Genomic DNA, 17,362 nt, shown 5'->3' on the forward strand with positions numbered 1-17,362 from the left:
AAGTATTTCTACTATAAGAACAGCCATAAATTCTCTCAGTTATACCTTACAAAAGTGGGTTATGGCAGAGCATAGAAAAACTCAGGTATGGGCCTCCAGTGCCATCAGGTAAAATTCTTAACACCGGGTCTGGTAGAAGTTTGTGTTACAGTTAGCACAACCGTACAGGTATTCCTCAGTCCTAGTAGAGTAGGTCCACCAAAGAGGCTGGCAAAGAATGGCCAATAATGGCTAAAGATGGCCCAACACAAATCGTTATTAGGCTCTGGACATACCAACATCATCATATCACTGCAGATGAAGCAGCAGCAGCATCAGATAATCAAGATATGTCTTAGAATTCTGGGATCCTCAACAAAGGGTCAAGGCTTAGTAATCTACACAATGACCAGAACCCACAGCAGTGATAACAAAGACCAACAGAGCTGTGCCAAAGCGATAACCAGAGGACCCTAAAAGGTGGGGCAGATCACTTGTTTGGGGAAGTGGCTTTATCTCACGGACACACACTTTCCTATTTCATGAAGAGGAAATTGTTAGGCTCCAGTTTTCCAGAAATCATTAAAATGATTTACATGTCTATTGTAATTAATAAAATAGCAAAGAAAGAACATGTGGGATACATGTGGGTGCAGTGATACAGATGTCCATTCACAAAGAAATAGGATAAAAGCATGAAACCAGAAGCCATAATGTACACAAAGGAACAGTATATAAATATATGTGTGTGTGTGTGTGTAGGCAGAAGTGTATATATATATATATATATATATATATATATATATATATGTTTATATGTGTGTGTGTGTGTTTATATACATATAAAGCATTGACAAACCACAAGTATACCCTTCAGCTTTTCTGTTGCCATCTGTTGCTGCTCATGGGACCTAGATGTTAGTCTGGTTTGTTGCCCCAATGAGACTCCCTTGGAGAAAACTAAGTTTTTCATTTATTATTATTATTAGTAGTAGTAGTATTTAAAGAGGTAGAGAGTGTTCTTTTTGGAGTGAAACTTTATTTATGATTCGTGGTGTAGTTCTTTTTATTATAGAAGATTTGTTTATTATTTGTACAGTATTCTGTCTGCATGCCAGAGGAAGTCGCCAAGTCTTACCATAGATGATTATGAGCTGCCACGTGGACGCTGGGAATCGAACTCAAAACCTTTGAAAGAACAGCTGGTGCTCTTAAGCTTTGTGCCATCACTCCAGCTCCCTTAATTTTTATTTGTATTTATTCATTTTACATCCCTGTCATAGACCCCTTCCTCCTCTCTTCCCAGGCCTACCCTCCCTGTTTCCCCTATCACCCCTCACCTGGCTCCTCAGAGAATGGGATCTGCCAACCCCATGTCCACCCATGTCAGCATATCAAGTCACATCAGGACTGAGAGCATCCTCTTCCCCTGTGGCCTGGTGAGGTAGCCCTGAAAGGGGAAAGTGATAGAAAAGATAGCTTGTGGGTCAGGGTTCATTCTTATGTGTGTTGGTCCTGAAGTGTTTACAAGGCATTGTTACCCTCCTGTCCTTCATCCCCTCTGGCACTTACACTCTGCACACAGAATACCTTGAGCCCTTAGGGGTGAGAGTTTGCTGGAGACATCTCATTTAGGGTGGAATGGTCCAAGGCCTTTCTCTCTCTCTGCAGGTCGACTGGACATGGGCCTCTTTATTTGTTCCCATGTGATGCAGGAGGAAGTTTCCAATGATGTCCAAGCAAGGCACAGATCTGAGACTATGGCTGTTCTCCTTTAGAGTAACTGTAGCATTTAGATTTCTCTTATGTTCCTGGCTTGTGTAGACTCAGGCTCCTGGGTAACCAAGCAGTATTAGATCCAGGTTCCTTTTCATGGAGTGGGCCTCCTGAAACCCAACCAGATATTAGTTGGTCACTTCCATGATGTTTGTGCCACAAGCGCACCAGCAAATCTTGTAGGCAGGTCACCATTGGAGAGCGAAGGCTGTATGGCTAGGTTGGTGTGCACTTTTCTCTTCTGGTGGCATGCAGGGTATGTTCCAGTATCATGAACAGTAGTCCATAGGGGGTGAACATTCTAGGTAGGTGCCAGGTGGGATTACCTGTGTCCAATGACTTGTGGAGTGTTGTTCTCAGCAATAGAATCTTACCATCAGGTTGTGGAGAGCCCAAGGGGGTGGACACAAGTTAGGTGGTCCCAGACCCTGCTTTGATCTAGCACAGAGTCCTCCCACATCCCGAGGCCACAGGACTCGAGGAGGAGGCCAGCTTTCCAGACACTCCTTGCTCTGTTCTTATTAAATTAAAATAAATATATAGTATTATATTAAGTACAACATCTATGTAAAGCGCGTTATTAAGTGACACATGCTTGCCACAAGAGGGCACCACATCACTTGGCAGATGACCCTGTGGTCGGTGGGGATGGAACCAAGCACCTAGGGAAGAGAGAGGGATTCTCTGCTTCACAGAGCCCCCTGGCTTTTGGGATGACAGGCATGAGACACTGAGTCCGGCGTTTTGTTTCTTTATTTTTTTAATTCATTCATTCATTCATTCATTTATTCATTCATTCTCCAGCATTATGCCTGTGTTCTATAAGAGGGCACCATATCTCATTATAGATGGTTATGAGCCACCATGTGGTAGCTAGGAATTGAACTCAGGACCTTTGGAAGGGCAGCCAGTGCTGTTAACCTTTGAGCCATCTTTCCAGCCTCCGCCTTTTTGTTTTTAAACTTTAAAAAATATTTATTATCTTTGTGAGGGCATTTCTGCCTTCCTGAGACCAGCCCTGCTTTGACTGGGAGAATCGAAATGACTAAAAAAAGGGGACAGGGACCCCAGAATCCCTTCTCCAACTATGTCAGATCAGGAGAATTCAAAGTGCACATTTTTCCTTCACACAAATGACTTCCAGCAGCCAGGCATGTTTACTTCCAGAAGCAGATGGGCGGGGCAATGGCATCAGGAATCTTCTCCCTGGAAGCTCTGGATCCTGAAGACAGCTAGAGGCAAAGGACAGGGACATTTACATGACACGGGGTGTGTGTGGAGGAATGCTGTGTGCTCTGTGGCGACAGGAAAGGGCTTCCGGGGATACTTCTGGGTCCCCTGTATGTTTTCAGGGTTGATTGTTTGGTGTTGAATAACTAACTGATTTTATGCTCTTTCCTGAGAAGGTTTGTTTTTTTTTTCCTCACACTCTCAGTTTTTATTAGTTCACTGCAGATTTTTGCATAGGATTCAGGACAATGGTTTCTTCCTGGACCACTTTCGCATGCCTATTGGTGTTTTCCATTTTTCAGTTCAAGTTTGTGCAGGTATATTGGTAAGCCTTTTTTTCTTTTTTAATATTGGTTCATCTTATGTATGTAGCTTCTGGTATTATTAGGAGGCCCACTACCAGAACATACTCTGATCCTCTGCCTTATATGATTTTTCATCATCTGTTCTGCATGATCTCTGAGCCTTAGATCTGGGAATAGTTTTGTTGATTTATCAGGTGTGAGTGTTCTCCAGAATACTGCCTTGTGATTGGTTGTTCTTTTCAGTCATGATTGCTGTTGCAAAGGAAAGCTTCTTCTGACAGTGGTGAACTATACTTATCTGTGTGCATTATTAAAAATATTTAGGTTGTAACATGTTTATATTCATGCATGGACTTACTTGTATTATAGGGATTTTATGTAGATAATTCACAGTATGATTGCTTAAAACTCTTTCACAAATATTTACTGTTATTTCTCCCACTTCCTTCTTTCATATTTATCCACCTTGATAATTAGGGAACCTTCCCCACATGTTCCCAATCAGATCAATTTTTCCTGCTATTGTATTGCTTGCCCAACATGTTTTATTTCTAGAATTATTCCATGGTGATATTCACATCAGAAACTTTGGAGCTAGATGCCCCAGAGTAGAGAATGAGAGATATTTTTCTTCTGGATATGAGTTACCTAAATTATAATTTTTCTACTTACAAATATTTATGTGTATGATATTTATCATGTTAAACATATTTATGATTTTCCATTTTTTACCTATTGTGAACACAATAGCAATGAAAGTGACTGAGCAAGTATTTGTAGAGTGGGTTGTCGAGTCATTTTTACCTGAGTCTAGGAAAAGAGAGCAGGGTCAGGCAGTAGATTTATTTTTATTTTTACCCTTTAGAAAATTCTCTACTCTGGTTTCTGTAATGGCTCAACCTGTTTAAAAGAAACACCACCAACCCCTTTCCAGAAATTGATTTTCATGCCTGGTCTATAGAAGAATCTCAGATATCACTGAAAGCCCTGTATACACACCAAATTAACAAAGAAAAGTATTTAGTTCATGTACTATTTATCTCAATTACTTTCATGTAATTACATTTTGAATATGTATATTGTCCAAAAAATAATAAATAATATGCATAACTTACTTAAATGTGTTTTCAGCAGCCGCTTCTATTCTAAAATAGAGTGTCTGTGATTGCTCTACAAAGTGAGGGGCTCTTATGTTTGTTTAAATATACATTTAAGAAAAAAGTTACTTAAAAGGTAAATAATTTAATTTTAGTATACAAATGGGTTTTATTAGAAAAAAGAAAACTAATACATCAAAATGATCATTTTTATATGCTATTTTTTGTTTTTAATACATCTCAAAGAGTTTTTATCAGGTCTTTAGAGAATAATGTAGCACTTTGGGAAAAAGATGCACCCCAGCAGCCCTGTACTAGAGGCCAATATGGAGAAGACCTCCACAGCCACGACGGTTTTGCCCTTGGTGCTCTGGTAGACAGGGATGAAGATGACCCAGACACTGAGGAAGACCAGCATGCTGAATGTCAGGAACTTGGCCTCATTGAATGTGTCAGGCAGGTTCCTTACCAGGAAAGCCACAGTGAAGCTGCCTAAGGCCAGGGTCCCTAAGTAAGCCAGCACACAGTAGAAAGCAGTGACTGAGCCCTTGTTGCATAAAATGATGACATGAGCATGTTCAGAGTGTTCATCTGTGTCAATATAAGGAGGTGAGGTTCCCAGCCAGACTGCAGAGAGAATAAGTTGGATCAGGACACAGATGGGAATGACAGTATTATAGACGCCTGAGACAAACAACCTTCTCATTGTTCTTCCTGGTTTCATGACTCTAAAAGCCATAATTACAGTTATAGTTTTTGCCAAAACAGTGGAAAGAGCCAAGGTGAACACAAGTGCAAATGTTATTTGTTGCAGTATGCAGGAGACTGTGTTTGGGCGTCCAATGAAGAAAAAGGAGCAGAAGAAGCAGAGGAGGATGGAGGTGAGCAGGATGTAGCTGAGAGTCCGGTTATTGGCCTTAACAATGGCTGATTCTTGGTGTTTGAGAAAGACCCCCAGAACTGCAATTGTGCTGATAGAGAAGCACAGAGCTGTGCAGGCCAGAGCAATGCCCAGAGGATCCTCAAAGGAAAGGAAGGTCACTGCCTTGGGCAGGCAGTGGTTTCTCTCAGGGTTTGGGTACTCTTGACTTGGGCAAGGGATGCACTCCTGCTGATCTGTGTGGAGAAATTGGATCAACATTTCACCTTATATAAGTGTCTATTCATTGCACATTTAATTCATTAAAGTGCTTTCCAATGATGTGTGTACCCTGGTATATTCTGCATCCTGTTTACTGCCAAGGACATGACCTCTTTATAATTCGCATTGCTATTGTTTATCTTGTTTAATTAACAATAAGATTTCTGCTCAACAGTTTATAACTGTTTTTTTGGGGCAATGAAAACTATTTTCTTTATATTCAGATAAAGTAATACTGTTAAGTATGCCTTCAAATCCTTTTATTACACTTTGAGTTTCTAAATACGTGTACTTTGTGTTTTGATGACATCAATGCATAAAAATGCACTTCCTTGTTTCCATCATCATGGGTTCTTCTCATTTTTCTTGTTATTCACTGTTTCAGTGGATATTTGTTATCCCACTCCTATAATTTTTCTAAGGTAACATGGGAATAATTTAGGTCCCACCTCCATGACCTATGGAACAGTTTCTGATTTGGCAATAAATATACAACACTTGCATCAACAAACTCCCGCTATAATCTCAGACCAATCTTTACCTATCTCAGATGTGGAAGTTGAAAATAAATTTCTATAGTCTTTGATATCCTTTGATTCAGGAGAGGACTCTTGATTTTCATTATTAAGTCCAGAATAATCCTGGGAATTGTTCTAATTTTCACTCTTGTTCTTCCAGTAATATTCTGAAGACTAAAAAAATTACCTACATGTCATAAATACCATAACTCTACAAAATGTTAAATCAGAAAGGGAGAATGACAAAACCATATTCACTGAAATTGGTGAGAGTCATGAAACCAGTACAGTTATTGGTGCTATTCCAGCAAAGCTGAGCAGATTATTAAAATCATTGTTCTTCTATTTCTAACTTCTGGGTTTTTTTGTGTGTGTGTGTTTTGCATTACTGGGGTATTTCTGCACTAAGATTCAATTTCTGTTTGTTTTTTTTTTTTTTACAGAGAAATTATGTCTGAGTCATTTTTTAAATTAGGCATTTTAAATTAATTATAGTTTCTTCACTTTGTATCTTAGCTGTAGCACCCTTGCTCATTCCCTCCACACCTTCCCATGCTCATCTCCTCTCATGCCCCTCTCCAAGTCTTCTGATAGGGAGGTCCTCCTCCTGTTCCCTCTGACCCTAGCCTATCAGTTCTCATCAGGACTGGCTGCATTGTAAGGGGACCAGGGACTGCCTCTGACATAAACGCAGTGGCTGGCTCTTTGATCACCTTCCCTTACCAGGCCATAGAGGAAGACAATGCAGCCAGCCCTAATGAGACCTAAGCCTTATGATAATACTAAACTTAAATTTATCTATCCACTGTTTAAAAATCTTTGTGACCTGGAGATTGTTAAGCAGAGAGAGAGAGTTGAGGCCATTATTTCAGGAATTTTCTTGGGGTATATGCCCCTAAACAGTATATTGGTGCAGGGTAAACAGAGGCAATGTGACTACCCTGAGAGGCCTGGAGATTCATGTATAGGTTTAAGATCCTTTATTATAGGCTTAGAGCTCCCTGAAAATGTAGTTTAAAGATAGAATGTCACATAGGGTACACTCCTGACAGAATAAAACTTAGTAAATAAGATAGATTGACTTAAATAAACTTTTTCTAGTTTGTAGCATAGATGGTGATACATATAGTAAAGGGAGCTATTTATTTGTATTTGCTGTGCATAAAAAGACCAGTTAAAGTATTTTCTGTTTCTCTGGACTGCACTCATACTGCAAACAATGCCAGCCTAAAAGCAGACTTTCACATATTAAATGTGTTTTCTTTGAAGGAGACATTCTTTAGATTATTTAAAGAAGAGTTATAGGGCTAATAATGATAATCAAATATGTTCTGTGTGTACTTTTTAAATTGTAACTGAGCTTTTTTATTCCTGTATAATAAAAAAAATCAAACACCCATTCTGTACCACTTGTATAATCATCTGTGTTCGCACTGTGAAACTTGTATAAACAAGAAGAGCCTTGTCAACAATAAGTCAGAGACAAAGAAAGGTCTGAATTTTAGACGTCAGCTGCTAGATTAACCTGACCACTTCAGCTGACTAATTTCCTCTCGTCGCTGACCCCTCATCTGCTCTCTGGAGCACCCTGTAGGCAAAAACCTCTCTTTTCCATGCTCAGAATTGCCCCACAGAAAGGCTCCTGGCACAAGCTCACAGAGAATCAACTCCCAACAATAGAGCACGCATAGGACAGATATGGGATCTCTGCACATACATAACAGTTGTGAAGCTTGGTCCTTATGGGGACACATAACAGAAAGACCAAAGCTGGCTCTGACTCTTTTTCTCCTAATTTTACTGCTTTGTGTAGTCTCAATAACAGAAGTTGTGCTTAATCTTATTGCAACTTTATATGCCAAGGCTGATTGATATCTATAGGGAACTTCTTTTTTTTTAAAGAAAGGGAAGAGGGGCACATTAGGTTGGTAGGTGAGGTGAGAGGGAGGGTCTGAGAGGACAGGTGTGAGCAGATGCTGTGATAGTACACAAATTAATTAATAATATAATAAAAAGAAATAATAACATTGTAATGGAAATGAGTGAAAGAGAAACAAAGAAAACAATACATACAATTAACCAAAGGAAGAGCTGGCTCTTTCTGAAGAGAAAGAAAATTGACAAACCTATATATCAAGTGAATAAAGGAAAAAATTGAGTACTGAAATTAAAGGAAATTACAGAAAAAAACATTACTACAGAATTCAATGAAATTCAGACTATTCTAAGGAAATATTTTTAAAATATACTATATTCTAGTCAGCTTAAAAATGAGATGGATGCTTTAGATTTAGTCAAGCAACCATTATTCAAAGATATATTCAACAATAATTCAGCAACCTAAATAGACCTAAATAGACCTAAACAGACCCAACTCTAAATTCAAAAGATCAGAAAATGCTCCCACCAAAAAAAGAAAATGATGAGAGATCAAAACAAGGAGACTCCAATATGGTGGAGACCAGTGTGCACCATATCTGAGGGGCAGAGATTCAGAGACTCTGAGACCAGTGTATGGACAGGTGGCTAGATCCAGAGCATCAACTTTGCTGCTTCCTGTTCTGGACAGGTCATCCAGGAAATGGAGTTGATCTGATCCAGGCTCTCTGTGGCCATCTCACGGAGTCAGGAGTAGCAAAATTTGGGCCACCTGCCCCTTCACATACTCCAGTGAGTTTGGATCCCCATATCCAGGGACGGTTTGCTCTAGCAGCCAGAATTCAGCTCCCTCCTGCTTCCTGTAGAGCAGCTTCAGGATTTCTGGGAGAGCATCCAAGCCACCAAGCCACTGTTCTACTGGTCATCCTCAGAGGAATCTGAGTACAGGGAGCACCATTTGGGGCAGGCCTGTAAGTGGCAGCCCAGCTTTAATCTGAGGAATCCAGGGATGCCACTTGGGGCACCTGAACCTTGATAATAATGAGCACCAGTACCTGCACCCCAAAATTCATGGTTCCATTGCAAGCACACACTTGTCTTCAATTCACCAGTCCCTACATGTTTATGTGTCCATATGCTGCCATGTGCTTTGCCCTTCAAGGTGCTGGCATCTGAACTGCCAGTATCCATTCTTGAGCCACTGCACATTTGACATCTTCCTGAATACTACTCTAAACTCCAAAGACAGGAGGATCCAGTCTTTGCTGCAGTTTCCAAGAAGAAACAGGTAAGGCTACAGACAACCAGATGGCTAAAGGCCAGCATAGAAACGCAGTCAACAAAAACTGGGACAACCTGGCTCCACCAGAACCCACCCCCAAGAGAAATGAATATTCTAATACAGCTGAAACACAGAAAAAGCACATTAAATATATGTTTATGCAGTTATTAGAGACATATAAAAAGGAAAAGAACAAATGTTTCAAAGAAATACAGGGCAAACAAAGAGAGGCCATCAAAGACAAGAAACCACAATTAAACAGGTGAAGGTAATTATTAAAATTATTCAATTCTTGAAAATGGAATTTGAATCAGTAAGGAAACAAACAAAAAACCCTGGAGATGGACTACGTAGAGAAGAGATCAAGTACCACAGAGATAAGCATCATCCACAAAATATAAGAAATGAAGGAGAGAATCTCAGGCATTGAAGATACAATTGAAGAAACTGATCTATCTCTCAAAGAAAACATACAATCAGAAAAGTTCAAGGACTCCATGAAAATGTGAAACCTAAGAACAATAGGAATAGACTAAATAGATGATTCCAGGCTCCAAGGTACAGAATATATTTTTTAAAATCATAGAAGAAAATTTCTCCAACCTTAAGAAAAAGATAACCTTAAACATACAAGAGGCTTACAGTACACTAAATAGACTAGAACAGAAAATTTTCTTGCCATAAAATAATCAAAGCAATTAATCTACACAATGAAGAAAAGTATGTCAAAAGCACAAACGAAAAAGATCAAGTGACATATAAAGGCAGACTTATCAGAATCACACCCAACTTTAAAACAGAGGCTATGAAACTCAGAAGGGCCTGGGGGATGTCATGTAGATGTGAAGAGACCACAGATGCCAGAGCAGGCTACTGTACTCAGCAAAACTTACAATCAACAGAGATGGAGGAATCAAGATATTCCATGACAAAACTAAATTAAAACAATGTCTATGCACTATCCCTGACCTTGAGAAGCTACTAGAAGGAAAACTCCAACCCAATGAGATCAACTACACCCACAAAACACATGATATAGATAACTTCGGAACAAAAATAAAAAGAAAATAAGCACACAAACACACTATCCACAATAACACCACAATAAACGGAGCTCATATTCATTGGTGACTAGTATCTCTTAACATCAATGGAATCAGCAATCTAATAAAAAGACACATGCTAACAGAATAGTTATGGAAACAAGATCCACATTCTGCTCCATACAATAAACACACTTCAGCCCCAAAGATAGACACTACCTTGGAGTAAAGTGCTAGAAAAAGGTTTTCCAATCAAATGGACGCAAGGAGCAAGTGGCTTAACATCTAATAAAAAAAGTCTTCTTACCAAAATTAATCAAAAGAGAAGTGAAGGATACTTCATTCTCATTACAGAAAAATCCACCATGAGGACAACAATATCTTGAACAAGTATGCCCCAAATAAAAGGGCACCTGCATTTGTAAAAGAAACATTATTAAAACTTCAACCACACATCAGTCACAACACAGTAATAATGGTAAATTTCATTACCTCACTCTCACCAAGTGACGGATCATTGTCACAGAAGCTAAACAGTGAAATAATGAAGCTTATATAGGTCATGAATCAAATACCTAATAGAAGTCCTCAAATATTTTCACCCAGGCACAAATATGCCTTCTTCTCTGCAAATCAAGGAACTTTCTCCAAAACTGAACATATATTCAGGCAAAAAGCAAGTCTTAACACATACAATAAGACTGAAATAATCACTTGGATCCAATTACACAACCATGTTCTAAATCTGTACTTCAACAATGACAGAAAGAGCAAAATGCCTACTCATACAAATGGAACCTAAACAACTCTACTCAATGACAGGTGTCATGGAAGAAATAAAGAAAGTATTTAAAGATTTCCTAGAATTCAATAAAAATTAAAGCACAACATGCCCAAACTTATGGGACACAATGAAAGCAGTGCTAAGAGAAAAAAATCATAGCACTAAGTGCCTTCATATAGGAATTTGAGACATTTCTTACAAGCAATCTAATGCCACAACTGAAAGACCTAGAATAAAACAAGATGTAGACAGGGCCAAGAGGAGTAGAGGTCTGGAAATACTAAAAATCAGTGCTGAAATCAACATACTATAAATGAAATGATTCAGTGAATCAACAAAACCAAGAGCTGGTTCTTTGAGAATATCAAACAAAGAGACAACCTCTTAGCCAAAGTAACTAAAAGGCAGAAAGACACTATCCAAATGAACAAAATAAAAAAGGAAAAGAATGATAGAAGTACAGAAATCAAAGAAATCATTAGGTCTTACTTCAAAAGTGTATACAGCACAAAAATTTAATATCTATATAAAATGGACAATTTTCGTGATAGATTCTACTTACCAAAGTTAAATCAAGATCAGATAAATAAAACATCCTATCTTCCCTAAGGAAAGAGAGGAAGTCATCAAAAGTCCCCATCCAAAATGCCCAGGGCCAGATGGTTTCAGTTCAGAATTTGATCAGACCTTCAAATAAGAGTAAATACCAATACTCTTCAAACTATCCCACAAAAAGAAACAGAAGGAACATTAACAAACTGATTCTATGAAGATGCAGTCACATCACAGTCAAGACCCAAGAAAGATATGAACTTCAGACCAATTTCCCAAATGAACACTGACACAAAAACCTCAGTAAAATACTTGCAAACTAAATACAAGAACACATAAAAGATATCATCCACCACTGTCCCATAAGCTTTATCCCAGGTATGCAGGAGTAGTCCAGTCTATAGAAATCCATCAATTTAATACACCACATAACCAAACAGAAGGGTAAGAATTCCATGATCATGTCCATAGAAGCCAAAAATCCAACGCCTGTTCATGTATAAAATTTTTGAGAGATCAGGGACACAGACCACATACCTAAACATAATAAAGTCAATATAGAGCAACCCTACAGAAAACATTAACCTAAACAGAGAGGAACTCAAATCAATCCCAATTGAGGACTTCTATTAGGTATTTGATTCATGACCTATGTAAGCTTCATTATTTCACTGAAATCAGGGACAAGGCAAGGCTGCCTGCTCACTCCATATCTTTTTAACATAGGGATTGAAGTCATGTGTCACTCTGCAAGGAATTTAACCCATGATAGCTTTAGAACTTAGAATTAATTTTCAACATTTGATCATTTGCAATAATATATAAAAAATTCTGCTTGTATTATGGTTGTCTAAGGATTGGCCTTTTTAATATAATAAATAATAGATTCTCATCATTATATTAATGTATTTTCCTTCTGACTTTTTATTTTCTTGTAAAAATTTTTATTTTAAAAATAATATAATTACCTCACTATGCTTCTTCTTTTTCATTTCTCTAAACGTTCTCCTGGACCCACCTTATATTTATTCACTCTCAAATACATAGCCTCTTTTCTCATTAAATATGTTTGTGTCTTTGTGTGTGTGTTTGTATATAACAATGCAACCTGCTCATTCCATATGATGTTACTTATATATGTTATCACACAGTTGACCACAACCCTAAAAAGGCAGCCATGTTTTCATTTACAAAGACTTGCTTTTTTTCTATTGTTGATACTGAAAATGACAACTGTGTTGTAAATGCAGTTCAGTTTCTTGTACATTCAGAAACAATCAGACATGTAGTTTTTCTGGAGTTACTTTGAGGCAAGACTCATTAGGCTTGTTAAAGACAGAAATACAAATAGATCCTGGACAACTGGAGATTTCATATTTAATGGGGAACACTGCAAGAGCTGGTACACTGCAAGAGCTAAGATGGCCTTCCATGCACCAAAAAGCAGATTTTTAAAAGTAGGGAGCATATGACACAATAGCATGAAAATTGCTACTCTAAACTTCACACATTGTGTGGCTTCAGCAATGATTAATAATGGATTAAGGGATGAATGTTAAAGACATAGGGAGCAGCACTACATTATGACACCAAGGTCACTTCTTAACTTTCCCCGTCTCCATTCCCAAACAGTTTGAGTAAAAGTATTATTTTTCTACCTGTCTGGTTAGAAATGTGCTGCTCTGGACAAAATGCACAAGAAAAACAGCAGACCGGTCTTTCTTTTTGTAAAACTTTCCAGAATCCTGGACCACAGCTCTGTGTGCATACAGATTGAGGAGTCTGAAGGCAACACAGAAAAACTGGTCACTTTTTGAACATCAGCTTAAAATAGTTTGGGCTAAATACATGTAACCTATGGAAATTGTATTTGTTTATGAGGAACTCTGAGGTTTTAATGTGGGAATGTAGAATGGAGATTTTAAACTTACCATGCTTTCCAATACTAAATGTTCAACATCCCTTTATGGTGACCAAACCATGACTCACTACTGCCTAGCCTGTGTGAAATGTATAGGACATCAACATATTCTCTTCTGTGATGCAGCAAGCAGAACTCATTTTATTGTATGAATTTTGGAACAGTTAGTTTTTAAGACAATAATCCAATCATACTTGCCTCCAAGCACACATGTTTTTACCTTTATATTTCCAGTCTTGTAGTAACACCCATGCACTCTGATTCAGCTGCAAAAGGAATTTCAATTTTCTCATGAAAATGGTTTGGCCATTGGTGAATTATAATCTGTTACTGTGACTTTTACCCTTGACTCCCAATGCTAGGGATTGTTCTATGCCTTTCTTTTCAAACGTTAGTGACAACATCAAATCGGACTTTCACCAGTTGCATTCTTCATCACATAACTAATAAAATTCTAATGCAATTTTAGTTTGTTATATGTCAGTAATTTTGTAGGACAGGAAATATTTCTATCTTAAACCTCTTTTCTGCCTTGGTTTGGATTCAGTTTCATATGGACTAACAGAATATGTTTCTGGATAACTGGATCAGCTGTTAAGAGTTCGTACAGCTCTTGCACAGAAATATGAGTTCAGTTCCTGACACACATATTGGGCAGCTCATACACATTGTTTACAGAAATGTCTTGTGTCCAAATCCATAATTTATTAATTATATATGCTAGCTGACAACCTTGTAAAATTATTGATATGCTTGAGTATGAATCGTGTGAATGGAAGAATGCTTGATCAACAGCTAGCCTGTATAATTAATATATATGAAAATTTACATTTTTGTGTGCATGTGTGTTTACATATAGAAACACTCATACATGCCTCTATATAACCAGGGGTTCTCAAATATTCATTCACTGCATTATGAACAAATATAAACATTCAAATTTAATTTATCAAATTCTAGCTAAGGAATTAGCTGACATTATGTGTGCATTTGTATGTATATTTATATGTGTATGTGTGTATACATATATGTAATTCTGAAATATTGGTTCATTTCTGATTTAAAGTTATCAAACAGAACTAAAGAGATGTTTTAGTATTTAACACGCATGCCACATAAAGAGTAAAACGTGAATTTGATCATGATGAAAAGATGGAAGAAAAGTTGGGTGCAGAAAGATAGGACTGTAATCCAAACTTTGGATCATGAAGACAGAGAGAGGACCTAAGTAATGCTGTCCACTAAGTTCAGAAAATCAGAAAGTAAATGTTTCACAGAGATAAAAATATAGTTGACAGCAACTGAGGAAGATAACCACAGTTGACTGTGGACTTAACAATCACATGTTCTCATGTGCATGAACACCCACACACAAGCTCACAGTCACAATAGAGCTAAGAAATTAAAAGTTTACAATTATTTTAAAAGTTCAAAGAATCATTACACAATCAATTTTTATAATTCTTTAAAAATAATTCTCTTCATATTAAATACTGAAAAAATTCCAGACCTGTTTGAAGTTGTTTGGCCATTGAATCAGAACTTCATTGATGAAAAAACTTTGATCTTGTGCACTCTTGAAGACAAACTCTCCCACTTTAAGTAGTAATGCATTTTGAAAACTATATGCAATAAAGTTTTATATATCATACATTTCCATAATATTCTTATTCTCACCAAAGCTTATTTCATCTCCAGCAGTATTTGTAAATTAAATATTCCTCAGAAATTGATGCAGCTGAAGAGAGGCATCATATGATATGAGTGGCCCACACAGATTACCGGCTGACTTTAAAGAGAAGTTCATTTTCCTTCTCTCTAACATGGCTTTCTTTTTGTAAGTGCTTAATTTGTTTATTTGTCTTCCCAGTTGTTTAGTGAGATTAAAATTATTCCCCATAGAAATAATGCAAGACCTACTGAACACAAGTAGAATTATCTTCTATGAGATGTAAGACAGTATAGTGTGTATCATGTCCTTATTTGGAAAAAAGTCTTGTGATTTTCTCCAGCACCAGAAAATAATATTTCAATTTAGAAGATGTAGATTTGAATAAGATTCAAAATGGTGGCACCCAGTGCACATAGTTACTAAGGCTTTAAATGTAGTGACTTCACAGCAAGTGAGAGGCCATGCTGTGGAACTGAAAATGCTAGTGTCTATGCTTCACATCTGTAAAGAAGGTACTAGAAGGAAAAGCCCAACCAAAGGAAGTAAACAACACCCAAAAAAACACAGAAAATAAATAACACCACTGCTGCAAAACCAAAAGAATAGAAACACAAAAAAATTTGTTACAATCATAAAAATCAAAATAACAGGCACTAGCAATCATTAATCATTAATATCACTCAACATCAATGGACTCAGTCCCTCAATAAAAAGACAGACTAACAAAATGGATGCATAAACAGGACTCATCAATCTGTTGCATACAAAAACAAAACAAAACAAAACACACATCTTAAAAAAATAGAGGACATTACCTCAGAGTGAATGGCTGGAAATAGCTTTTTCAAGGATACTGACCCAAGAAGCAAGATGAAAGGCATTCTCATATCTAATAAAATGATGTTTTAACTGAATTTATTCAAAAGAGATGGGAAAGGACACATATCATAGCAAGAGGATACATATGATTGCAAAAACCCACCAAGATATGTCTCAATTCTGAATATTCTGCTCCATATACGAGGGCACCTACATTTGTAAAAGTAACATTACTAAACTTTAAATCATAACAGTAATACCACCACAGTAATAGAGGGAGACTTCAAGACCCCACACTCACCAAAGAACAAGTCATGAATACAGCAACTAAGTAGAGAAACAATTTAATGGAAGAGATCAAATGGATTTAATGGACTTGCACAGATTTTTGACCCAGACAAAAAGGAATATACCTTCTTTTCAGCACCTCACATATTCTCCAGAATTGCCCATTGACATGGTCAGAACGCAAGCCTCAACAGGTACAAGAAAGTTGAAATGACCCCTTGCATCTTATCATACCACCATGGATTAAAGCTAGATTTCCATAACAATGGAAATAAGAGAAAACCTAAAAAAAAACTCATGGAAACAGAACAACTCGGTAACCACTGAGACAGGGAAGAAATAAATTAAGGTTGTTCTAGAATTCAATGAAAATGAAGGGACAACATACCTAAACCTCTGGGACACAATGAAAGCAGTGCTAAGAAAAAGGTTTGTAGCATTTAGTGTCTTCCTAAATATAATTAATGAATTCTCATAGTAGCAATTTAAAAACACATGTAAAAGCTCTAGAACAGACTGAAGTAAACACACACAAGAGGAATTAACAGCAGGAAATAATCAAACTCATGGATGAAATTAGAATCATAGAAAAAAATGGAAACAATACAAAGAATCAGAGACACCAAGTGATATTTTTTTGAGAACATCAACAAGATTGATACCTCTAGGCAAACTAACAAAAAGTCAGAAGGAAAGTATTCAAATGAACAAAATCAGAAATGAAAAGGGGGGATAAGTCCAAAGAATCATTAGATCTTATTTCAAAATCCTGTATCCCACAAGTTTGGAAAATATAAATGAAATGGAAGATTTTCCTGATAGATTTCACTTAGCAAAGTTAAATCAAGATCAGTTCAGCAGGTTAAACAGTTATAAACAGTCCTATAACTCCTAAGAAAATAGAAGCAGTCATCAGAAGACTCCCAACCAAAAAATAATAATAATAATCCACAACCAGATGGCTTTAGCATGGAATTCTACCAGACTTTCAAAGAGGAGCTCATACCAGTACTTCTGAAACTATTTACAAAATCAAACAGAAGGGACATTGCCAAACCCATCCTTTGAATCCACAGT

At 37.3% G+C, this 17,362-nt stretch overlaps 1 pseudogene; it reads right to left on the minus strand.

Moving 5' to 3' along the window:
- Positions 1-4,604: 4,604 nt before the first annotated feature.
- Positions 4,605-13,358, minus strand: LOC132650672 (vomeronasal type-2 receptor 116-like; annotated as a pseudogene).
- Positions 13,359-17,362: the final 4,004 nt, after the last annotated feature.

This window comes from Meriones unguiculatus (genome assembly GCF_030254825.1).
Source record: "Meriones unguiculatus strain TT.TT164.6M chromosome 13 unlocalized genomic scaffold, Bangor_MerUng_6.1 Chr13_unordered_Scaffold_28, whole genome shotgun sequence".
NCBI lineage: Eukaryota > Metazoa > Chordata > Mammalia > Rodentia > Muridae > Meriones > Meriones unguiculatus.